We start from the raw sequence: 26,660 nt of genomic DNA on the forward strand, positions 1-26,660 counted from the left end.
TTATTTTTCAAGCTGACTCTACAAGGGCAAACCTTGGCACTTCTCTATGGTTAATTATTTTTTGGTTTTACTGGAAAAATATGAGACTATCTGAAATTTCCTCAGGGCTGTATTACAATATTCCATTTTATTACCTGTAGAACAACATTAACAGAAACATTAATGAAAGTGCTATATTCTGTGTTTGCAGCTTGCTAGCTGTGCATAATTTCATGTGCTGTAAGATATAGTTCTACTTACCTGAGCTTGATGACTAGAGGTTACAAAATTCCACTTCCTTCTAAAAAGAGAGGGGTAGAGGTTAGCTCCCTCCTAATAGAATTGCTCATGTAATACACGGTCCAATGGCCTTGAGACCTATTAATTATATTAATTAGACTTTGTAACACTTGCTCATAAACCACAATTGAAAACTAATTGGTGGAAACAGGAAACCTGTATATTGAAACATATAGCTTTGCCAGTGCTCCACCCATGAGAATTACTAAATGATAGTTTGACATCATTTAGATTTAATAAAATCTGATCTCTGTGTAAATTCTCATAACTCAGTTAATTTGCCCTAATTAATATATATCAAAATGTATAGTCTGCCCCAGAGCTCATGTCTGTAATCCTAACTACTCAAAAGGCTGAGATCTGAGGATCTTGGTAAAAACCCAGTCCAGGCAGACAAATCCATGAGACTCTTATTTCCAGTTAACCAGCAGAAGGCCAGAGGTAGAGGTATGATTCAAGCAGTGAAGAATTGGCCTTGATCAGAAAAGCCAAGCAGAAGTATGAGGCATTGAGCTCAAGTCCCAGTTCTGAAACAAAAGTAAAGGATAAACAGAAAAGAGTATATTTTTACTTGTTGGGTATTGTAAGCCAGGAAATATTTTGTGAAATTTAGAGTATGTTACCTGGGAAATAAATATTATTACTTATATTATTATGATGATATATTAAAATATTATTACTTATTTTAATAAGCAATATTTAAAATTAGTAATAGTTTTTCTTGTGTGTGTGTGCGTGTGTGTGTGTGTGTGTGTGTGTGTGTGTGTGTGTGTTCATGTCCTGGGGCTCGAACCCAGGGTTTGGGTGCCGTCCCTGACATTCTGTACTTAAGGCTAGTGCTCTAACAGTTGAATTACAGTTTTATTTCCAGCATTTTGGTGGTTAATTGGAGATAAAGTCTCATGGACTTGCTGCCTGGGCTGGCTTCTGATCATGATCCTCTTATTGCAGCCTCCTAAATAGCTAGGATTGCAAGCATGAGCCACCAAGAACCTGGCTTATTCCTTATTTTCTTTTTAATAAAGGAAAACTTTATTGGCCTGCACCAGAAGGGACAAAAGACTCCGAATTTGCAGTCTGAGGTTGACTGCCTGAGTCAGGTTGGCTGTCTGAGACAATAGAAAAAGGGTTGACCCAGTTATGGCTCATTATTTCTTATTTTTATTAGTAAATAATTAGTAAAATAAACATAGAGCTTAAAATGCCCTATTTTTCGGTAGGATGGTTACAATCATCTCTCTGCTTCTACTCAACTTCAATGGCTAAATTTAATTTTCTCAGCAACTAGCAATGATTTGATGTATGATTCAAGTCATTCTCAATGCAAAGCTTCCATTTCACTCCTAGACAAATATGCATCACTACTTGATAAAATCTAAAACTCACTATGGTCTGACCTCAATCTGCTGTAGCTTGGAAACTTCTTAGCTGCTTCTGAAATACACCAGGTACCCTCTACTCAAGACTTGGCCTTTGCTGGTCCTATGGCTTGAAATGTTCCTGTTTTCTTCACAAACCAAGTCCTTAGAGGACTGTCATTGTTCCTTTCAGTAAGCACTTCCTTCATAACTCTACTTAACATTGAATCTGTAGTCCAGCATACTATAGTCTGTCCTTGTATTAGTTTGAGAAAACAAATAAGTGCCAGCGACAAATAACTCTTCCATAAGCTGACATAATGTAGGCACAAAAGATTACTTACTAGTTACTTTTTCTTTGTATTTGAATCCCTCCTCAAATTGGCTTTGAGTTGGAATCTATTTTAAACAGTTTAATTATAGTGGTATTCACAGTGCCTAAAATAAGCTTGAGACATAGAGAACACCGACTAAGAATTTGTTGAATGAAAGAGTTACATGTAAAGGTATGATCAGATATTTGAGAGGAAATTTTTTTGACACTTGGTAAGTTATAATTTATTTTTGAAGCAAATTTGTGTTTCTTATTTCATTGAGGGAAAAACGAACAATGAGTGCTCCTCCAGGATATTTCCATTGAAATTCAAGGTCGTTCCATTCAAAGCTTACTTAATCAGTGCCAAGTTTTAATCTTCTCTGGGAATAATCCAGGTGAAAATTAGTGGATACACAGTCCCTTGTCCTCAATAAGGGGTACCTGGTGTTCTAGAGAGATAGTGTAGTTAACTAATGGAGGTTAGGGTCAGTTTACAGCCTCTTGGACCATGTCTACTGAAACTTAAAGCCAGTAGATGGAAAGACAAAAAAAACAAAAAACAAAATTTGTATCAGGAATACATGAATTACGACTCAACAAAGAATTAACAAAATCAAATGTTGGTTCTCCGAAAAAAATTATCAAAATGGGCAGACTCTTAGCAAACTTGATTAAGAAGAGAAATCACCCAAATAAATAAAATTAGAGATAAAAAAAGAAATATCACAAAAGAAAGCAAATTTCAGAATATTATAAGAGAATACTTTGCAAACCTGATGCCAAGATATTGGAGAACCTAGAAGAAAGGGATGCATTCCTAGACAGCATCAGCATACCTAAACTAATTCAAAAACATATAAACCCATAACAAGCAATTTATATTCCCCTTCCTCCACACCATCCTGGATTATGCTCCTCCCATCTGTATTTAGTTTGTAGCAGGGTCAGAGTGTGTATTTCCATGTCCATCCAACTTGTTTTTTTGAGATGGGGGGTCTTGCTAACTGTTTCACTCTGCTGGCTTTGAGCCACAATGCTAATCTCTACAGCTCAGGTAGCTGAGATTAGAAATATGTATATTACACATGGACTTCCTTAAATTGAGTTCTGTTCAACAAACTCATGGGGTGAACTTTTGCTGATTACCCTGCCTATAAAAATATGCATGCCTCCTATTAGGCTTGAGTGGCTTTTCTGTTGTCACTTAGCTTTATTTTAACCAAAAGACAGTTGTGTTTTTCCATAATTGAGTATCAGTTTGTCTCAGTAGAATCTGACTGCATCTGCTGTTATTTCATAAGTGAAACTGATGGTGTGATTTAGTAGGTAATGTTCCTATAAAATATATTGTTTTTTAAAGTATTAGAAAAATATTAGACAACATATAGACATTCTACTTAATAGAGTGGTTATCAAACGCTCCTACCTTTACCTCAAAATGTTGGTTAAATAATTTACACTCATATGATTCTTCTATGAATCTTTGTATTAATATTTTAGTAACTATCAAACAACTCATCTCAATTTCATTAGAGGAGAAAGTTTCTGCACATTCTCTCTCTCATTCAATATCCTCAACTCAGGTCATAAGGATCTTTTGAACATGATCTTCAAAGCAGGTCAAATATAATTTTCTTTTTTTTCCTCCAGTACTTATATGCATATCAGTGAACACAGGCAGATCTAGAAGGCTTTGTCTAGGCCTAGTGGCAGCCTGTGGAACAGAACTGGTGTACATGTTTTCCCGAGCATTAAGAAGGGAAAAAGAATCCAACATAATCTCAGAAAGATGTATTTTGCCTGACTGAATATCACTTCTTATTGCAATACAACAGCTTATTTTCACTTATCTCTTTATTTGAAGAAGATGGCATAAAATGAAGGATTCCATTCACCTATCTTTCTAGTTAACCAATAATTGAACATAAGTAATAATATTTTATTGTGATGGCAACTATATCTCCTAGGAACTTTGCAGAGGAAATCTATTTGAAATGAATTCTGAGTAGAATATCCTATGAACTTTGTGTAGGGGCTTATAAATAACGCTATGTAATGGTGAAATAATTAATCCAATAAGGAGCACTATTGCTTTGAATACTTAGGCACAATTTTGACCAAATACCAATGTCTATATTGATATCCTAAGGTGACAATGTGTTATTCTCAGTCTGGGCAATAAAGATTGCCTGGAGTTTGGTGTAATTTTCATGCAATCATAATTTGCCTTCAGTAGTACATTTATTTGTTGCAAAAAATATCTGGTTGAAATTCTAAATATAAACCATAGAATATAAAGTGGCATTTTAAAAATAAATACAATATTTCAAGGTAATGATACAGGCTATTTTGAGAATGACAAAATTATCCTTTTGTTACATACATATGGTACATATTCACACTTAGCAGTTAGAACAGTAGTGGTCATTTCTAATAAATAATATGTGAAAACTGATAGAATAGTTCCAGAAACACCTCCTGCTTGTCCATGATATAAGGCCAAAGCTCTGCTTTTGGATATTGTCTATGTTTTTTGAATAAATATCAAACCTTACATGAGACACAGGTTTCTAGTTCTTTACAAGTGGAATTTTATTAATTCAAAGCATGTGCTAAGTGAACTGTAAGACCTATAAAAGAAGCTAGAGTTTGGAGCCATTTCTGTTTACTTGGTTCGGAAAATGCTACTGTTGGACAGGTACTTGTTTTAAAATTTTTAAATGAGGAAATAAGTCAAATATATCTGAAATATTTATACTAGAAATGTAAATCATATCATTGTAATGTCATTTTCTTTTGCATGATGATGTTGCCAACATTCAGGTCAAAAGTAGTACATGAGCAATAGATGAAAGTTTTCCTAAATCATTTTTGCCTGAAAGAGTTAAACACTCACATAGGAAGCAATGAAGAAATAAATTCAAATCCTTTAATTTAGTAGCTGTTGAAACTTTTAGCAATTAGGGGCTAATATTTTTATAGTAAATTAAATTAAATTTGAATTTTAATAAAAAACAAATGAAATGGTAGGGTTTCTTTATTTTTATGCTGCTCTTGAGGCTTAAACTAAGGGCCGGAGCATTGTCCCTGTGCTTTTTTGCTCAAGACTAGTACTCCACCACTTGAACAACAGCCTCATTTCCAACTACTTTGGTGAACAAAGATTAGAATGGTTTTGAACCATGATCTTTCTGAGTAGGAGAGTTATATGCATGAGCCACCAGCACCTGGCCTAGGGGTTTATTTATTTATTTTTTTTTGCCAGTCCTGGGGCTTGAACTCAGGGCCTGAGCACTGTCCCTGGCTTCTTTTTGCTCAAGGCTAGCACTCTGCCACTTGAGCCACAGTGCCACTTCCAGCTTTTGCTATATATGTGGTGCTGAGGAATCGAACCCAGAGCTTCATCTATATGAGGCAAGCACTTTAACCACTAGGCCATATTCCCAGCCCAAGGAGGGGGGGTTATTTTTTTAAACATATACTTTAGTGACAAAATGTACATGTGATAAAAGTTTATTTGTTCAGTGTCTTCCTTATGTTCAATTTTTCCAAGGAGAAGTCTCTTAATTTCGGAAAAGACAAAATTTGATATCTTCTTTATGTTTTATATTCAGATAAAATAAAGTAACATAAATGAAAACTATTGCTTTTAGTCTACAGAATGATTGCTAAGATTCTCTTGTTGTTTTCAGCCATACACATGTAAGTGTGAGCAGCTGCTCATTCACAAGAAGTAGAAAAGGTGGTTGAAAGAACACAGTGCCTAGTTTGGTATAATAAAAAGGTACATTGAAGAAGGAAGGAAAGAAAGCATTGAAGTTATTATCCCTTTCTCAATCACAAGCAGCATAATGAGATAGACCTCCCAGTACAGGAACAGTGTGCACTAACACAGACTTTAGAATAGAACCCCAGTGCCCATTAATTCCCTGGTCCCAGATAATATTCTAGAACAGAGTTACTGAAAATTCTTTAACCACATGACTCATGACCGTCATTGACACTCTCCCAAACTCAGTTAATAGGGGAAGACAAGACCTCTCCATGGGGGAGAAGGACAAAAAACAATATAGCTTTAGAGTTCGTTTTGGAGTTCTGTGAGAGCCAATGCCAATAAAAAAAGCATAAGCTTGACACTCAAGATAGAGATCCCAGATGGAGATTCTAGATATGCCCTGGCATGAGTCAAAGAATTTCATGGTGGTGGAAAGTCTTACTCTTTGGGCTATATTGCTGCCAGACTTTGAGTGGGACTGGAGATGCCCTTCCTTGACTCTGAAAATTCTTGTGGCTCCAAGACTGAGGAGTGAACCAGGTTAATTTCACAGCCTTAATCCCAGACAAATGAGAAGAATTTAAAAGAACTTTTCTAGTGCAACACAGAAAACTTTCAGAAAAGACAGAGAAACAGTGCAATATCCTAACAGAAAAACTTAAGAGAAGGATGGTAGCAACTTACCAAAAATAGAAATTCCAAAAACTGAAATATATTCTAAGCAAAATTATAATGATAGAAGATGGAATAGGAAGGTACACCATTAAAAAGATTTAACTTGAAAAAGCCCATTTGAAAATTCAGTATTTGACAATAAACTAAAAAGAAGAATGAATGAATGGAAAGAAGGTAGAAACCTCATAAGAAATTTGTGATTATATTGAGATTGTATTGAAGATACAAGTATTGGGTTCAAGAGGGACTTTAGAATGTCAAATAAAGGGAAACATTATTCCAAGAAATCATTGCAGAAAACTTCCCAAAGTTTACAACTATAGGAAGATGAGTTAATACTAGTCAGAAGAACTCCACTAATTCTATTCCTAGATAACTTTGAACAAGCTCCAAAAGACAAAAGACAGGATTCTCATCCTGAAAAAGAAAAGAAAATATAAAAAACTTATGGACAAAGCAGTATAAAGAGGGAAATTTATAAAAAAAAGAAGGAAATAAATAATAATTATCAGAGCAGCAATGAGAAACTAAAATTAAAAACAAAAGAACAATGAAGAGCTACTTCTTTGAAAAGCTAAAGCTAACAAATTTCTGCAAAGAAAAACCACAGAGAGGATGGCTTCACTCTTAAAACTTACAAAATGTATAAAAAGAAATGATGGCAACTCTCCCCCTGAATATCGAAGAAGGAATTCTTACAAACACATTGAGACCACACTACCCTGAAGCCAAATGCAGAGAAAGATAGCAAAAGATAAGGAAACTAAAGGTTAATATTATTGATTAATAAATGTATAAATCCTCAAACATGATATTAGCAAACAATTGCAGCACAATAAAGGAATTATTCAATGCGGTCAAGTGGGGCTCATCTTAGGGATGCAAGGATGTTCAACATACAGAAGGTAATAAATATAATACAGTACATCAACAGAATGAATGACAAATCCTCTTAGTTAATCACAACTGATGATAGGCATTTCATAAGATTCTGGTAGTTAAAAACTCTGAACAGATGAGGCATAGATGGAATCAATCACAACATAATAACAAAAACATAATAAGCCAATAGATAAGATTATCTTCAAGGAAAACTGTGAAAGCACTAGCAATAAAAATAGAATGGCTTGGCATAAGTATGGCATATACACATTAATGAAACATCATGATTCATTATCTAAATGCAAACTCATATATCTGCAGTCAACTGATTTTGAAAAAATGCCAGACCCAGTAATAGGGGAAATAAGAGTGTAGTGATAATTCAATATCCAAATGTAAAAGCAAATTATAAGCTAGACCCCTCTTAGGATACAAATATCAATACAAAATGAAAAAAAAAAGACCCACCTCATTTTGGCAAAACCTAAGGCTGAGAATATTAGAAAAATATAGGGGAGAGTGCTTTAAAAAATTGGAATAACTAAGCATTTTGGGGTAAAGATGCCAAAGGTACAGAAAATAAAATTTATAAACCATGGAATCACACCAAATCAAAAGGCATGAAAAGAAATAATCAACCAAGAGTGAAAGTCAATGGATAGTACATGTAAAAGTATTTGAAGCTTCACATGTGATAATAGGTTAATATCAAATAGTACTCCAAAAATTCAATAGTGAAAGAAATATCTCTGGATTAAAAGTTGGGCAGTAGAAAATGTGCAAAAGACTACAAATGGTCAACAAGTATATTACATGAGAAACTGATCAAAATCAGAGAATAGCAATCAAAACCACAATTACATACCATATCACTCCAGTAAGAATGGCATTTACCAAAGACAAAATAAGTAGGTGCAGGTAAAGATGTAGAGAAAAAAATACCCGTGCACATTATTGGTAAGAATGTAAATTGGTATTGTCACTGTGGAAAACAGGATGGAGTTTTTTTTTAAGATTAAAAATAGTATTAATGTATGAATCAGGGATTCCACTAGTCGGTTTGTATTAATGTATAATCCAGTGATTCTACTAGTGGGATTGTATTCAAAGAAAACAAAAACAAAATGAATGTGTTAAAGAGACATCTGTAATACAGTTTTTAAGCCAGCTTTATTTAATATAGCCAAAAAAATAAACATAATCTAATGTCTATCAGCTGATAAATGAATACAGAAAATGTTTCATGTGCAAATTAGAACACTATTCACCTGTAAAAGGGAATGAAATTCTGTGGTTTTTAGTGTTACAGATGAAGCTGGACAGTCTGCTAAGTGAAATGTGCTAAATATAAAAAGACATGTACTGTGGGATCTCAGTTATCCATGGAATTTTTGATGGTTGGTGCAATAGAAGTTGAGTGGAGGAGTGTTTACTGGGGTGAGCATGGGAGAGAGAATGATAGTGCACATTATCTGAATAAACAAACCAAAAACTTACTGACACCAGAGGGAATTTTCTAAATCAGATGTTTCCTTTCCATACAAATTGCTGAAAGTGGGTAGTGAATATACTTCATTAACTTTGCATTTGTCTGTATTTTTTCACTCAAATCTGATGCTCCATCACTTGAACTACATCCTCAATCCATGTTTTGTCTATATTTTGATTAGTTAGCAAAGTTGTTGAGTTTCTGTTATTTCCTCTATGAACCAGTTGTGACAGAAATATATTATTTGAGCTAGTGAAAATAAACCTTTTTAGTATGAACTTTTGCCATTTTTTGTACTCAGAAGTAGACATATCTTTAAAAAATTCAACAAAAGGAGAGCGTAAAGAGGATAAAATAGTAATGGCAGAAATTCTTTTAGAAATTAATAATGTGCTGCACTAATAATATATTCTGATGCTCTGTCATTCCAGGAGCTCTTAAACCTCCCACTGTTTATTACAGCCCCACAGAGGGATTCTACCTGGTGATTTCCTTTGTCACCACCTTGTCTGCATTTTTGCCACAGACAACTTTTACCTGCTTTTAAGAAAAGATGCTTCCATGAAAACATCACAGAGGCCATTCCTGTACCTTTGAAGCTTTAAACTCTACCAAAAGAACTGGGTCAAGGGACCCAGGGAAACTTTTAAATCATGATGAAGATATTTCTTAGACCATTAACACAAATAGATGACTGTATATAGACACATTCAAACCTTAAGAAAAAGCCATCCTGAATTTATAATCCCACATTCAGTGTTGACTATTTAAGGAGGTTTTGTGCCTGGTTCAATGGGATGTGTGCAGGGTAATTCAACTCAAATATTCCTCATTCCTTCCAGTGGGGCCTTAAACAGGTCATGTGAGAGGTTTACTACTCTGCCTGACAGGTGTATGCATAAAAAACCCACAACTTTAAAGTAATGGTTCTATTTCTATATTTAAATGTTAGCATTTTTTCAAAAGCAAAAGTGGAATACTGATCCTATAAGAATTTTTCTTTCTTTTTTATTGAATGACCTTGTTCTAAAAAGCATTCAAAATAACTGACTTACTGGAGTTATTCAAATACTCAAATACCTACTCTTTAAGATTTCTGCTCTATTGTATCTTTTTTTTTTTTTTTTTTTTTTTTTTGGCCAGTCCTGGGCCTTGGACTCAGGGCCTGAGCACCATCCCTGGCTTCTTCCCGCTCAAGACTAGCACTCTGCCACCTGAGTCACAGCGCCCCTTCTGGCCGTTTTCCATATATGTGGTGCTGGGGAATCAAACTGAGAGCTCCATGTGTAGGGGCAAGCACTCATGCACTAGGCCATATTCCCAGCTCTCTATCATATCTTAACAAGTGGTCAGATACCTGTTTTAGATTCTGATCTTAGGGAAGAAGTTATCTCCTCATTAACTTCAGGAATCATTTTAGCTTCTATGTAATGATAACTGACTTTTTAAGTTGTCTCACGTTTCCAGTTGTCATTGTATTCCGTCAGGTATTTCTGTCACTTCATCTAAATAAAATTCCAGAAAAGCACTAAAATAGGCAAAAGAGTGCAATTATAAGTAACGCATTTAAATATCAGCTGAGGAAGCATTAGAAATGCATTTATAAGTATAATATTTCCCCTCATTTCAAATATTATTTTGTTGTTAGAATCTTATAGCTTTATTTTCATACAGTATAGATAAATAAATATGGAGTTTTCTCTGCTTAGTATGAAGAGCTTTTCTGGGACAAGATACAGAAATGAATAAAATGAAGCTTGCCATCATTGAGGTAGAAAAATATCAAATGAGAAGTAAAATATGAAGTCTTCCCTTTAACTCAGAACTACTTGTGATTTTCTCTGCTAAATGTTAATTTTCCAGTTTTTCTCTTTGAGGACTTCATCTTCTTCTATAGCTAGGCCATCAAGGGCTCTGCTCTGTATTCCTTAGCAATGATTTTACAATAACTTTAGTTCAGCTTCTTAATAATGTAACTATTTCAGCATTCTCTGTTGACTACTTTCTGTCACAAATGTCTTCCCTTTCTCATCTGACCAGTTTATTCTTTTATCATTAAACTTTAAACTGATTAACTTGGAAAAGCTACTTTCAGTAATTTTGTTTTATAAATGTTAGAATATATTTATTTTCCCATATCAATGACCCATCTAGTAATAGTTCTCTTTTGCCCTCTTCCTTCTCAGTCCATCTATATCTCTGACCATCCCATTGCCCTTTCTCTTTGTCAGCATCTGTCTGAATCCTACTGATCAAAGACCAATTGTTACCATAATCTCTCCTGCTCAAGAAAATTCAGAGCCTCCTAACAGTTAATCACCAATTGTCTGTTTGAAATGTCTACTTTAGGTTTTGTTTTATTCTGGATGAAGGGGTAGCCCAAAGAGATGACAAACAGAGAAAGAAAGGTGGAAAGATAATGGTCAATGTACATGAACTTTACTTTAAATAATGAATGGTTTTAGCTGTCTCAGAGAGTGCCTCCAAAGAGAGCAATAAGCATATATGAATTACATAGACTTTCAAAGAATTATCTTAATGAATCCCATTGCTAAGTGCCCACTCTAATCTGGGTGCGGTCTTAGGCAACACAGGAGAAGGGAGGAGACACAGCCTGAATTGCCAGACTCTCCCTTCCAGCTGGCCTTGTTTATTTATGAATGTCCTCATGAAGGACTCAGTTCTGGTTGCATGGAGAGCTTTATATTATATGTGCAGGACAGAATGCAGTGACTAGGGAAGATCTGAGGCTTCTGGCAAGTCTGTTGAATAAATCATAGTATTTCTTTTAGCTTCCTTACTGCTTTCATCTTAGGATCTACAACACTCTAAAGTACAAGTCAAACTTCAGAGTACCTCTTTTCTGTGCTTATGGGTATACTTTTGCTGAGATTTACTAAGGAGCAAGCTGAGGGATCATAGACTGCCAACAAGTTACCTGGAAAATGAAGATCAGACCCAGCATCGCCCTTTTGGCTATAACACGTAGTCTTGTTATTGCTTCAGGGCCACACCATGGAACAGATGAGTGTTTACTTGTGGCAACTTCCTGTGACACTTGAGAAACTAGGAGCTTATCCTGAAGGCAAAGGACAGGGTGTAGGCTGGTACACAGAATCGGTCAGACAGGGAACAGGGGAAGGCAGATTGAGCTTTTTTGATTCTGATGTCTTTAAAAAGTATATGGCTCTTACTTGTAATTAGCTCCTATGTAGAGTCCTTAATAATAGACTCAAATGGGAATGAATATCTTTGTGTCACTAATTCAGTATCAGATAAAAAGAAGGAGAAATAATTGAAATGGAGATTCAGAAAACATTTCAATGTTAGGAACACCAGCCATTCCTGGACTACCTACTGGCCCCGGTAAACTTTCTTCCAACTTAGTTTAGTAAGTCACTGTTTTGTGTCTCTGTATTTACCCAGCTTCCTCACCAAACACCCTTAGGCATTAACTGGCTGCCTTCCACCTCAATAGCTCCATTTCTTTGATTCTTGGTACTTAATCCTTTTCTTTGCTGCCATTCATTTTCCACACAGTTCCTTATACATGCCATGGAGCATCCATTAAACACATTTCTCCATAAAGCTACCTTCAAGGAGTACTAACCAGGTGTGAACAACTGTTAGGTGCTAGAAATCAGTAGCAAACAGCACACTGCATCTTTGCAATTTACATGTTAATGGGAAAGGGATTGAAATTATTTCAACAAAATGATTACTATAAACACAGTATTAGAAAAAGTGTGTGATGAAAAATAATGGCTTCTTTTCTAGTGCTTCATAATCATTATCCTCGAGGAAATAACTTCTAGACTTAATCCATTGTGTTTGAATATGAAGCGACATAGAGTGGAAGACAGAGGGAGGCCCAGACAGACATCTTGTATAAAATTCTGAGTTAAGGAGGAATTATTTTATCTGCATTGGCTGATACTGTTCACTGTCATACAGAAGGAAGGTTTGGTCATTTAGCTATAAAGAACAAAGGTCTGAGTGGCATAGGGAAAAATTATATTAAAAATGATATGTATTATAAGTATATAAGTTATAATACATATATGTGTGTATAGATAAATTTAACTGCTCTTTAATATTTGGTGAAGTTTGAGAGTAGACTGAGGTGTTCAGCATGACTTTATTCTTAACTATTAAACTGATCTTAAACTGGCCTTAAAGGCCACTTCTTATGTGTTACACAGACTATAGATGTTATAGAAGTTATGGAAGCATAATCATCTAAGAGTATTAAAAATATAGCAGCATAATTTGTGAAAGGTATATATGTCTATTTGTGAACACATATGTATATGTCTGTTTCTGGGTGTGTATGAAGACATGGAATATTAGGAAAGATGGCTGTCTTAATGTTTATGAGTAGTTCTTGACTAGAGACAAAAAGAAAGTCTCAGGAAAAGATATGTGGAATGAGATCCATACTCATAATTTCTATGAAGAAGAAACAGTAGAGAGAGATTTTCTGGAAAGAATGTAAGTAAACAATGCAGCTGAGGTTTCATTTATAAAAATGAAATTCATGCATATATGATAAATTACATAGATATAAAAGGTTATGGGTGCATTCAAATCAAAGCATTAATCTGCTGAAAGTATTTGCCACATTATCATGGGCATACTGTCTGGAGAGTAATATCCAATATACTACGAATTTTCTACAAACTAGTAGTTTTATTACAGGAAAAAGGTTATGGAGTTGTAACCCTTAACCTAATGTATCTCAGTCTTACAAACACTTCAAAAACTATTTAAAATTATCTGTGTGATTATAATGAATTTCATAGACATTTTGTGTTATCATTTTTGTGAACAAAATGTGTGAAACACATTTAAAAGGTTAAGCTTTTATTACAGAACACAAACTAATTCAAATGTTACTACTTTGTCAAAATATTTATTTTCTGTCAATGTCAAATAAAACTTTATAGGTTCACAGATAAATTTTATGAAAAAAGGGCCACAATAACATCAAAACACAAAGTGTGAGTCAAGAAATTATTGAAAACTTAAAGGAAGTTTTGCACTAAAGAAATTTACACATAGCTTTGAGTTATTTTCTTTTTACAGATGTTTTTCCCACTACAAGGGAGTGGTGTGGTTTGGCCCCTAAATAGCTTAAACTTTGCCTGGAAATGCAGATTGCTGGTATTGTACTGTTTTTCAAATCTTTGGTCTTTCCATTCCTGTTGTACATAAATATGACAAAATAGGAAGAAGAATGTATTGTTTTCATAACATTCAGAGGATGTATATTAACTCAAACTCTCAATTTCTGTAACTTCAGACTCTTGGCAATAACAGTAGCCAATACTGAGAGCAAAAGGAATTCTTGAAATTTCTCATAATGAAAGGTATTATTTGCAAAGGCTTATTAAAATTTTCAGGTATTTCCTCAATAAAAAACACATGTATTCACATGTCATTATTATTTTTGGACTAGCAACTACAAAAATGAGACCACTGTTTAAAGGACACATGTATTAAAACAAAGCTGATTTATTTATAGTATATCCACAATGAGAACTACTTTTAAAATGTGTCCAGAAGTCAGATATAATATGGATTGGTTTTATTGGTTGCTGTTTTTGGTTATTTGAAATGTCTAGAATATATGTTCACTAACTTGAATATGTTTTTAGAGAAACAGCATTAGTTGAGTTTAACATTTCTGAGTATTTATTTATTGTTGTAATCCTAGTCTGCATAAAAAAATCAAGAAACTGAATTTCTCAAATATATATATACACACACACACACATATATGGATATAATTTGCATGTAATCAAACATACTCCCAGAGTATAATAAGTATCTGCTTGGAATATTTGCATGAAAGAAAGCAGGCATCTTATATCATCTGCCCTAAGCATTAGGTTACAGCTATCCTTTCCAAAGTCCCCTAGGATTCTCTCAATTCAACTTTGCTATGGGCTATACCATCATAATGAACACCTCAATTTTGTAACCTTTCTAAGTCATGAAGACACAAGGGAAACCCCTCCTTCTGATGTTAGAGTGCCGTAGTTTTTCATCCTCTTTTTCTCTCTGTTTTCCTGTGTTTCTGTCTCTGTCTCTTCATCTTATATTTGTAGTCAGTAAGAGCTTCTGGTTCTAATCATGGCTTCTTTTCCATAACATCATTTTCTAAGAGTTTTCAGAATGAACATTTCTTTCTATCTGTAGAATTATATCTATTCCCTGATTTTAAATTCCTTTAAATATTTTATTTTATAAATACTGTGACAATCCTATAAACAAAGTACATTGATGTACTTAAATGTACTCACACCTCATCCATTGAAAATTAAGGACAGTAATTATTATGTCCTTTTTTTTTCTTGGTTCAGGGTAGTATATTCTCCCTTTAAGGAATTTAATAGCTCCCAATGTTAAATAGTACAGATGAGATCTTTTCCTAAAGAACAGAGTAGAGAAATATAAAATCCACTCACACTTCCTTTTTCTAGCTGCTTTGAGTAACTGTTGAGGTATACAAGTCTCCTAAAATCTGGCATTACAGAAACACAATTCCCATTAGAAGCTTAAGAAGCACATGAAGTTCTTCCATATACTTAGAGATTTTAGGCCAAACACCAAATAATGAATTATAAATGTTGAGCATTATCATCTACTCTGCAAATTGCATTAAGATGCTTTCCAGCAGAGGAACTAGAAATTGTAATTCACTGGTCTTCTTGCAGCTTTGAGTTAATCTTCTTACAAAGTCATCTGCCTTACAAAGTATATTTACATGCCAACTTAATAAACTGGAATTAGAACATTTGTGAGAATTGCTATATGAACAAAATATTGATCATTTAACATAGTATGCATTGTTATTGATAGTAGTATTTCAATTAGAAAAAAAGAATGAACATTTATTGTGCATTGAATAGCAAGTAGATTCATTTATTCATCATCATATTTTATCCCTAAGTATTCTTTGATGCCATACTTCTATTTTTCTCCAGCTTGTTAACTAAGGTACTTTAAATTATTTATAAGTTATTGCTATATATCAATTTCACTGCATTGCAAATCTTAGAGTCAATGTGTATGAAACATTGGAGAAAGTATCTTGAATAAAACTAGAAAAATGATTTTCACTATTATGTTGAAAATCAAAAAAGGAAATTTTTCTTGTATCATAAAACAATAAAACTTATTTAAACTTTCTACAAGTAAATGAACAAAGTAATAGATGGTTTTGTGTTGTTGTTAGTGAAATACATAATTAATTTAAAACATAAATATTATATATACATATGAGAAATAGCCTGATGTACAAGAAAAGAAAGACATGGTACACTTTTTACTTTCACTTGAGTGATACCCTCTCATTTTAGTAGAGTGACACTTGGAATCATGCTGCCCCAGATAATAGGTGTGAAAACTTTACTTATCCTCTATTTAGAATGAAATTTATGCTTGCAATTTGTGCTGATTTAATGTTCCCATTGTTTGAACTGACATTTCTTTAATAATGAGTAAGATTTTATTGTCTTGCATATATTTGTTATTTTAAACCTGTTCTGTAATAAACTTCATAATTCGTAGTAAACTCTGTTATGAATTTTACTTTCACCATATACCATATTAGGAAAATGAATGTTGTCAATATAGAAGTTTTGGAAATCATTCAAAAAGCTAGTGACTCAGTTGAACAAAAAGATGAAAGGTGTTTAGTACAGAAAATCCTCTACCAGCCACTAGTGTTTCACACCTGTAATCCTAGCTTCACAGGAGGCTGAGATCTGAAGATTGTAGTTCAAAGCCAGCCAGGGTTTTGTAGAAAAGTCCAGGTGACTCTTATTCCCAATTAGTCATCAGAAAACCAGAAGAGGAGCTGTACTTCAAGGGGGGTAGAGGGCTAGCCTTGAGTAAAAAAGCTCAGGAACAGTTCCAAGGCCCTGAGTTCAAGTTCCACTACAAAAAAGAAAAGAAAACCCACTCCATCTGGTGGTTGCCAGAGACATGAGAGAGGTGTGTTCCAAAGTCAAGAATTTTCCATCCCTGTCCTTAGGCTTAATTCATTTTCCCCATTTCTTGTGCATTTTATCCAGATGATAAGCTCTTTATGATCAGTCATTTTGGGTTTTATATCTGCATGCAGCCTTCAAATTACCTCTCTTCCAGTCCAAAAGCAGCAGTTATGAGCATAAACGGGCAGCAATACTCTCTCAGGTTCTTTATAATTTTTGCCTTTTTCTGACAAGTAGAATAGATGAAATCCTTTCATGACACTTAATAAATGCTTTGAGTTCAGATTTCTCACTTCTTACTTGCCTAGAATTAATTCTCCACCTCTCTCCTGTATTAAATACCATCTTCTAAAACAACGAATTGTTTGTGGTTCTTGAAAAATTTCATGTTCCTATATCATTTATTATTGCCCATTCATCCTGATAAATATTTCTTCTTTGATTTCTATGTGGAACAAAAAAGACCTTCCTTGGAATTCTGGTTGTTCATTACCTGGAGAGTGAAGACAGTCTGGTGGGGACTTCTCCATTGTGGTAGGAGTGTCTTTCCATCACATTGCACGGGAATTTGCAAATTCTACTATTATGGCTGACTATATATCAATGTTGAAGTTGCTGGTTTGCATGCCTTGTTTTTTTGTGTGTTTTTTTTTACCTTGATATGAGTCCATTTGCATTAATTGTCTCTTGTTTACGATAAAAATGTGTTTTACTTTGGATTTTCTAGAAGTAAAACTTAAGGGGAGGGGCTGGGGATATGGCCTAGTGGCAAGAGTGCTTGTCTCTTATACATGAGGCCCTGGGTTCAATTGCCCAGCACCACATGTGCAGAAAATGGCCAGAAGTGGCTCTGCGGCTCAAGTGGCAGAGTACTAGCCTTGAGCAAGAAGAAGAAGCCAGGGACAGTGCTCAGGCCCTGAGTCCAAGCCCCAGGACTGGCAAAAAAACAAACAAACAAACAAACAAACAAACAAACAAAAAAACCCTTAAGAGGAGAATTCATGTAGAATGCATTCTCTGGGGTAGACCAATAAAGACTGTGGAGGAGGCAGGACAAGGAGGAGGAGAAAGCTAGACAACTAAGTGCTCCCATTGTAAAATACCAGCAAAAGAGGGCTTCAGGCTGATTCCACAGAGAAACTTTGTGTGTCAACTAAGCCTTAGAGCAATTATTACCCAGGCAATGGATCTGGGGCTTTCTTACATCTGTATCTGTCAGTCACTGGTTAGTGAAGGCCTCAGGGAAATGTAAACTCCCAGGCACTTCCAGGCCTTTTGAAGTGAGGGCCAAGTAGCTCCAGTAGCTGAATAGCAATGCTCCAAAGAAAAATCTGACATAGGCACTAAATAAATTTTGAATGGTTGGCTGGATAAATGATAAATTATGGAAGTTGAGGCTGCGAAAAAGACTGAAGGGAAATGCTGGAGGCTTTTGATGAAAACAGTGACACCCTCTATGTAATAAAATAAGGACATTTTATTAGAAGTTTTATGTAGATTAGATGAATGAAAGGAACTTCATTTAAATGAAGAAACAGCATGTAAGGGAAAATTGTTGAGATAGGGAGGCCTGGTTCAGGCATGGAGGTGGCAGCAATGAAAGTTAGTGTGTGCTTTGGATTTATATTGAAAATAACATTCATATTGATGACTGCTGTATAGGACAAGAAACAAAGGATCTCAAAATATATTTGGACAGTGGATTGATCCACTGTTTTAAGTGGAAGAAAAAATGATTGTGGTTGGAAAAGGGGTGCAGAAGGCTCTGGAGTTCTGACAGTGTGGGGATTGATTGCGTAAGTTGTGGTCTCTGGGATTTCTTTACACATACATTTGCTATCTGCTTCTGCTACCTGTCACTCCACATAACCAAAGGAACTTTGCTCATGGTGATTCCCTATCTTACAGTCTTCCCTTCTTCTTTATTTCCATATCCTAGGTCAGATATTACTTCTTTGGAGAACATCAGCCCAAAAGATGCAGAATCGCTTCCTCCTTTCTTTCCTTTCCCCTCAGAAGGACATCCTTCTTCATCTGCATCAGTTCATTTAGACTTGTCCTCATTCAATTGTGCTTTGAAAAATACTTAACTACATAATATTTAATAATGTTGCTATTTTTGAAAGCTAGTTGACCCTATCAGCTAACTAGTTTAAATTATTAACTAAAACAAAACCTTTTTCATGGACAGAATTTAGTTCATTCATTTAAATGAACATAGAAAATAGGCCTACATTCAAAATTTTAATGTTAATAATAGGATCACCACCTCATGGAATGTACTCTATTGTATCTCTCTCTACCTTGTACCTTGATATCTAATCCTTTAGCTAGAGCCTTCTGTTTCAGGAAACTGAATCACTAACACACTTAGTACCAAGAATCTTGAGTCTGCCTTTGGTATCTCTTTTCTCTTTCCGATCTTCTGTTCCTCAAGTAAAATAGCTAAGCTCCAGTGATATTTTTCTCGTTCCCTTTTTTCTCTTCTTCTGTTTCTTTCTCTTCTTCCTTGCTGCTGCCTTTCCTACTTCTGTTCCTTTTCCTTCCCTTCCTCCTCATTTTTGAGATTAGTTCCTGCTGTGCAAGTCAGAATGGCCCAGAACTCTAAATCTCCTGTTTCAGCCTCTCAAATGCTGAGATTACAAGAGCATCATCATGGCAGAAAACAAAGCTTTAAGCACCTATATTCTTTAAATAATCTGCTTGTTTCATTTACTTTCATTAGAAGTTCTCTGTAAAGCTGTTTCATCTGTCCTTGGAAAATGTTACAATTGTCTATCTAAGTCTCACCTATGCACAGTCTTCCCAGGGTGCATCCTGGGTTTTCTTAACAACAAATTCCTTCCTGTTGTTCTTGAGCTTCAAGATCCTTAATGACTTACAAATGCCTTCAGCATAAAGCTCAATGTGTTATGCATGACTTCTTTTATTTCCATCACTTTATTTCCCCATTACCATTGCACATTTCACTGTATATTATAGTTACGTCTCAGGTTTTCAAGTCAGGTACATTGTTGGGTTTTTTTTTTCCCAGTGCTATATTCTCAGAGTCTAATAAGGTATTAATTATTTAGTAGCTTTAAAATTACAAATACATCTATTCCTAATTTACTTGATTAGTTTCAAGGTCAATCAAAATTATGTGATTGTTTTGTCCTAAAACTATTACTTTTTCTTTTTTCATTGTGGACATTAAATTTTTACTGTTAATGCAGTCAAGAATTCAATATATATACCTCAAAATTAACAACAGTAAGAAAAAAGCTGGATCAAAATGGGATGAGAATGTTGAAGTGAGTGAAATCAAGATGTATTTGCAATTTATCCACAAACTGCTTTGCTAAGTGGAACCTCCTTTGTATAACTGCTGAAAGATAACTTCAAAAAAGAAAAAGAAAAGAGAATAATATAAAAATGATTACTCATATCTCTAGACATAGAAATAACTGTTAACAGAAGGATTTGTGCAGGTGTCATTTCTGATTTTGCTCACTGTAACCTGCAAATAAACTACTTCCTAATCAAAGCTGATATATGTTCCTATTAATATTGGGCTTCAGCTGCTTATAGTATAATATTTAATAACATATTGTATTGCTTCTTTTTTCTTTCTTTCTTTACCTAGTCCAATCTTTTATGGCTTTTATGGACTAACTTTAGACATTAGGTATAGAGAACATTGACAGTATGCAAGAAGACAAGATGAGAAACCCTGGGAAGGTCCATGCTGGTTGACAATCCAGGAGAAAACAATGATGCTTTCTTTGCAACAGCATAGTAATGAAATTGTTTTTATTATTAATCACTATATTTATTGAAATATATTGTGATCTGGTAGAGTGTTAAATGATTCAAAGATGAATATGGTTTTAACTTTTCTTTTGAGGTGAATAGAATGAAATGTGAAATGTGAGAATTTTCAATTTTCATGTGGGGACTACATCTATCCAGAATTTCTGTCCTTTCCACAGCATGACTTCTGTTAAGGAAGCTGCTATACATTGGACTAAGCAGAAAAGTAAGGAATTATGCAGCCTAAAGTTAAGTAGCACTGAGCAACATACACAAAGAACTAAAAAATAATGAGTGGAGACAACACCTTCAGTGAATTTGGCAGCACAAGTTAAATAAAAGGGATAAACTAATAGGCATAATGCAGACTTTTTTTTATTGTTTGTTTGCTTTTGTTTTCTTAGTTTGCTCTTTAGACTGGGAGAAATTTATTTTCATTTACATGCTTGCCAAGAAAAAGCTTTGGAGAAAATACTTGATGTTGTAGGAGTGAAAGAGAATAATGGATCAAGGAAGGAAGACATTTACTTGAAATCACAAAATACTCACAAATACCTACCAATACATTATAAAACACGCAAGAAAGAGCTGTTTTAAGGAAAAAGTCTATGCTCGCATTCACCTCATTTGATACAACTCCATTTCTCACTGATGTTTTTAAAGTAAGTATAATTTATTGTTTAGTTTTACAAATGTTTGGATGCAAATGTGTTTAACTTTTTGTGACAGTGACATTTTCTGTGACTTGTTTCATTTAAAGGAACTTTGACATTTCTCAGCTCAAAAGAATCTATTATTATATCGTTAAGAATTCAATTCTGTTATGGGCAGCATAATAATACTAGTTTAAAGTCATATGTGATATTTATTTTTAGCAAAGTTTTTATTTCAGAATAAGTTTTGATTGAGAGAAAAATTGTGATAATAATACAGAGGCTCTCACGTACTGCACACCAACTTTGCTCTATCGCTATTTCCCAATGGTATGGTTCACATGTCACAATTAATGAACCAGCATTGATATAGTATTAACTAAACCCTGTACTTTATTCATATTTCTTCAGCTTCTAGATAATATCCACTTACATTCTAGGATTGATCCAGGCATTGTATTTAATTTTCATGGTTCCTTAGATTTCTATGGCCTTGTCAATTATGTAGATCATCAAGTTTTTAATAATGTTGATAGTTTTGAGAGATGAGTTTTAGTCACTTTGTGAAATGCCCCATCATGTGTTTCTCATAGTTGGGTTAAAGTTATCTACTTTGGAGAGAATGGCTGTAGAGGAACATGTCAAAGTGCATCATAGGCTGAGAATTTTCAGAATCCTGAAAATTGAAAATCTGAAGCTTTTTTGGTCACTGAAATAATACCACACGTGAAAACTTCTGGTCTTGATTTTGTTCTTGGCCAGGTGCTGTCAAGTCACAGATGTACTAAAATATTGTATAAAATTCTTTCAGAGGTTGTGTATACAAGATGTATATGAAACATAAAGGTATTCACTTCTTAGACATAAGTCTTAGCCACAGCATTTATTGTGAATCTTCAAAGATTCTCACTCTCCCCACAAAAATGAGAAATTTGAAAATTCTGATTCCAGGCATTTCAAGTTGGTGATAGAGATTGAGCTCTTTAAAACATAAGATTACTGTTGATGTTAGCTTGGTGCACGACCAGTATACTATTATGTATTTTATGTTATAGGTTTTATATTTTTTAAAAATGTGTTTATACTTGTAATCTACTCTGAATTTATTGTGTAATGTATAAGGTCTGTTTCTACGTTCTTTTAGTTTGGGGCATCTATATGTCCAATCACTTCATTTACATTTTGAAGAGACAATTCTTCCTTCACTGAGTTTGATTAAGCTTTTTGTCAAATGGTTGATCCAATTTCTTTTTTCATCCCTCTCTCTTAGAAGTTTTTAATTTGTTTATTTTTGTATAAAAATGATGCTCAGAGGGGTTACAGTTACACAAGTCAGATTAAGAGCACAGTTCTTTTTGAACTCTTCTAGTTTTTCCCTCTTGTCCCCACCTCCATGTTGTACAGTTTATTTTCAACATCGGGTCTAGTGAGTATCACTGCTGCATTTGTTCCCCATGTGTCCCTCCATTTCTGTGACCCCCCTTAGCCTCCCAAAGACAGATAAATGAACCAGAAAAAAAAAGAAATGAAAACAAAACAGCAACACAGAAAAACAAACTTTGTGTTTCCACTTCCTGGAGTTCATTTTGATAAATATTATTTTATATGGTCCGATGCATATAGTGCTTATGCCTATGAGAGCCTCTCCTAAGAATATCCTCCTTTGGTCTCATTCTTTGTGAGTGCCTAGAGACGTGTGTAATTTATCATATCCCAGTGCACTTTGCTTTTCTTTCACCATCCATTTACAAGTAACTTGTAGATTTTAAAGGCATATTTTAGTTACCACAAATGAGGGAAACAAAGCAACTTATGACTCTCTGGGTCTGGCTTACTTTGCTTAATGTAATTTGAAAATAAAATATTTTATGTTGAAAATAAAATATTATGATAAACAGCTTTAAAATCCTCTCAAAACCTTCACCAATGATTCTGATGCTTTTTAAAGATGTATTCACATATTATACATATCCTGAGATATAAAGAAGTCTTATTCAAAGTAATGTCACAAATTAAAGACAAGAATCATTATATTAAGGTTAAGAGTTCAAAGAATGAGTTATAAAAAATAACGTATTCCATTATTCACTGATGAAGAAAATAATGGATTTAATTGTTTACTCTCTAATTTTGCTGTCAGAAAAGAGCCAGTGAAGTCAAGTGAATTTTATGAATTCAATCTAATAGTGACCTGGTCACTGGGATAATTGGAATTTCCTAATACAAATCAATATTTATTTGACTTTTTCTTCACTGTGAATTTATTTCAAGGACATTTGTGTAATCTTTTTTAATTCTTCTTGGAAGTAGTTCACCTAGAAAAAATAAATTATACCAATAATGGCCATAACAGTTTCATTTTTTTGTCCATTTACTCAGCATGCTTTGAAATTCAATGCCAATTTAAAATGTACCTTAGTAGACAATTGAAATTGCCAAGGACTTTGGGAAAATACAAACAGGGTTTTGTGTTGAATATGTGCAGACCAATATGAGTGATAAAAGCACCACTTATTATGATGGATAGATTTGTTGTGGGTAAGGAAGAAATTACTGAAGATGCTTTTAGGTGCTATCCATAAATACGTGAATTTCTTATCAAATTTTACAACAGCTGAAGACAACTTGATCAAATAATTTAATTCATACCTATATTAAATGTTTCTATCTCTTGTAATATCTACAACAAAATTAAGGAAAGAAATATTTGTGCTCTACACTTTCCTTATTACTTTAGAAATACAATCTGCTTTCTTCAGACCAGATCAGAAGTGAGGATCATTTCTAAAACGTTGGGGTAAAATAAAACAAGGATAAAGAAGAAGGCTAATAATGGTATTACTCCTAATAGATCTTTCACGGTTCTCTAGCTATTGTTGCAATTTATCAATATGAATACTAAATTGAAATAGATCAGAATCCTAATATAACATATAAAACTCTAGAAGGTGTAGGAGAAATTTTCTATGAAGATATTTATGAAAGTATTTATTATACAATAAAAAAACAAATAAAAGATAAAACAAGGTTTTGTAAAAATGAATAAAACAGAGAAAAATAAAAACAAAAATATTAGAATTTATTTAAAAAAGAATTTTGGCTCTTCAAAAACTATCCTGAAGAAAATTAGGAAGTAGCCTAAATGACTAGAGAAATATTTCCAGTAAGAATAAGTCATATTTTCAGTAAGTGAATAGAATATAAATGTGTGTACATGTATATGTATATGTACATATATATATATATCCAAGAATTTATATATCTGGGATCTATAAAAAGACTTTTAAAACTCACTAAGAAGCTAAACAATTCATTAAAACGAGAAAAAAAGGTGATATGTTTAATGGTGATATGTTTAATTTTTTATAAAATTCAGGGTAGACAGGCACAAAGTTCTTTTGTTTGTTTGTTTGTTTTGTGGTTCCCAGCATATTAGGACTACGTTTTGTGTGCATAAAGTTTGGGTATCAGACTCAGGCTCTGCTCTGTTTGCTCCACTTTGCATCTGATTATAGAGCTCTGAGAAAGTGGGCAGGGGTGGAGAGAGTGGAGAGAAGCAGGAAGAAAGTGAGATGGTGGAAGAGAAATGAGACAGAGGAGAGGACAAGAGATAGCGAGAAGGAAGAGACAAGGAAGGGAAAATGAAAGAAGAGGAAAAGAGGGTGGGGGAAGAGAGAAAATGAGAATCTGAATCTTCATTTTCACTTACAATGTAATTTTCAGATGCTTTTTACTTGTGGACCTGAGCATAAACTTGGGCTCACTCATATCTTTAGAACATTTTCTTGTTAGCTTGCCCTTAACTGGGTGGGCTTCATTCTTTTGAAAAAAAGTTTTGAACTCATCTGCACTTACATGCTTTTCAATGTCTCCAATATTTTACTTGGACAATAAAGAATCCTTGTCCAGTACAAACTAGGTTTTGTACTTACCGAGCTTCAATAGCAAACATTATGAGGTAGGATTTTAGGGATATGTTTGAGTAACCGGTTTTAAAGTAACCAGACTGCCCCAGAGGAAAATGGAAAGTCTACATGGATTATGTGATCATGTTCTCTGATCTCTGTGATAAATGAAATGATTGTCTCTGGGTCCAGTGTTCTGTAAGCAATACATTTGCTATCTCACCCTGGCCAAGGTACACATAGGACTGAGATCAGGATACAGAATCCAGTCCTTTTCAATTTTACTTTGGATATTTATTTCCAACACTTATGATAGACTCTATTCTTGAGTGAAAGGCTTTATAAGAGAAAATAAGATCATAGTAGAATATCAGGAATCTATTGTTCAATACTGTATTTTGTGGATGATAAATTATGACATGGTTAGTTGTAATGTCTTTTGAAGATAACAGTTGATAAATGTATGATTCTGATTTTACTCTCTCACAATATCTGAGTGTTTTTACAAAAAATTAATCAAACATGTTAAATTATGTTTTGTACAAGATAGTGAGCTATAATACAAGCTACTACACAGCATGTAGCATAATATTATAAACACCTTTCCATCAGTTAGTATACAGAATGAGTAGGAAAGAAACATAAAATGCTATAATTATTACAATATATCCTTACAGGAAAAACATATTTGTATATAATAACGAAGAAGTATGTCAAAATAGCAAGCAAGAATTCACAAATCTTTGGTGTCTGGAAGTAATATTTCCATAGAGACTTTTCCTATCATCTTCCAATTCAGGTGACAAGCGGCTTATGGGTAATAGTGGTTGTAAGAAACAAATAGGGTATTCCTCACATCTTTCTTAAATCAACAAAAACATTTGGTGTAAACCAAGTGCACAACTCTTGGGGGAAGAGGGAAAGGAGGAGGGGGAAGGGGGGGAAATGAGGTCGGGGAAAAATTGCCTCTGACTCATTTATTCCACAAGGATTTGTTTCTTCCCAAAATACAAAAAGATAACTTTGGGTAATCATCCAGATGGGGAGAGCTCAATTTACCAAATTTAGCACCGTAATTGCTCTGCATATGTCATGCACTGAAGTGTTTTCTCTCTCTTTTTCTCTGTAATTTTTCTCATCATTGAGGCTACATGAAGTCCTCCTCACTATGCTCTAGTCATTTTTAACATGTTTTTGGTGTGTGTTGGGGTGTTGGGGGGGAAGATATCAGCCTCAGTGATTGAACTCAGGACCTGGGAGCTTTCCCTGAGCTTTTTGGTTCAAAAAGCTAGGCTCTACCAGTTTGAGCCACATTTCTACTTTTGGAATTCTGGTGATTAATTGAAGACAAACTCATAGGCTTTCTTTCCTGCTCAGGCTAGCTTTCAACAGCAATTCTCAGGTTTCAGCTTCCTGACCAGCTAGGTTTAGAGGCTTGAGCCACCAGTGCTTGGCTAATTTTAACTTAAAAAACTATTCAGATAGTTTCTTTTATGAAATAATTTAACACACAACTTGGTTTTCATTTAGTAATAC

The sequence above is a fragment of the Perognathus longimembris genome, chromosome 3, assembly GCF_023159225.1.
Source record: "Perognathus longimembris pacificus isolate PPM17 chromosome 3, ASM2315922v1, whole genome shotgun sequence".
NCBI lineage: Eukaryota > Metazoa > Chordata > Mammalia > Rodentia > Heteromyidae > Perognathus > Perognathus longimembris.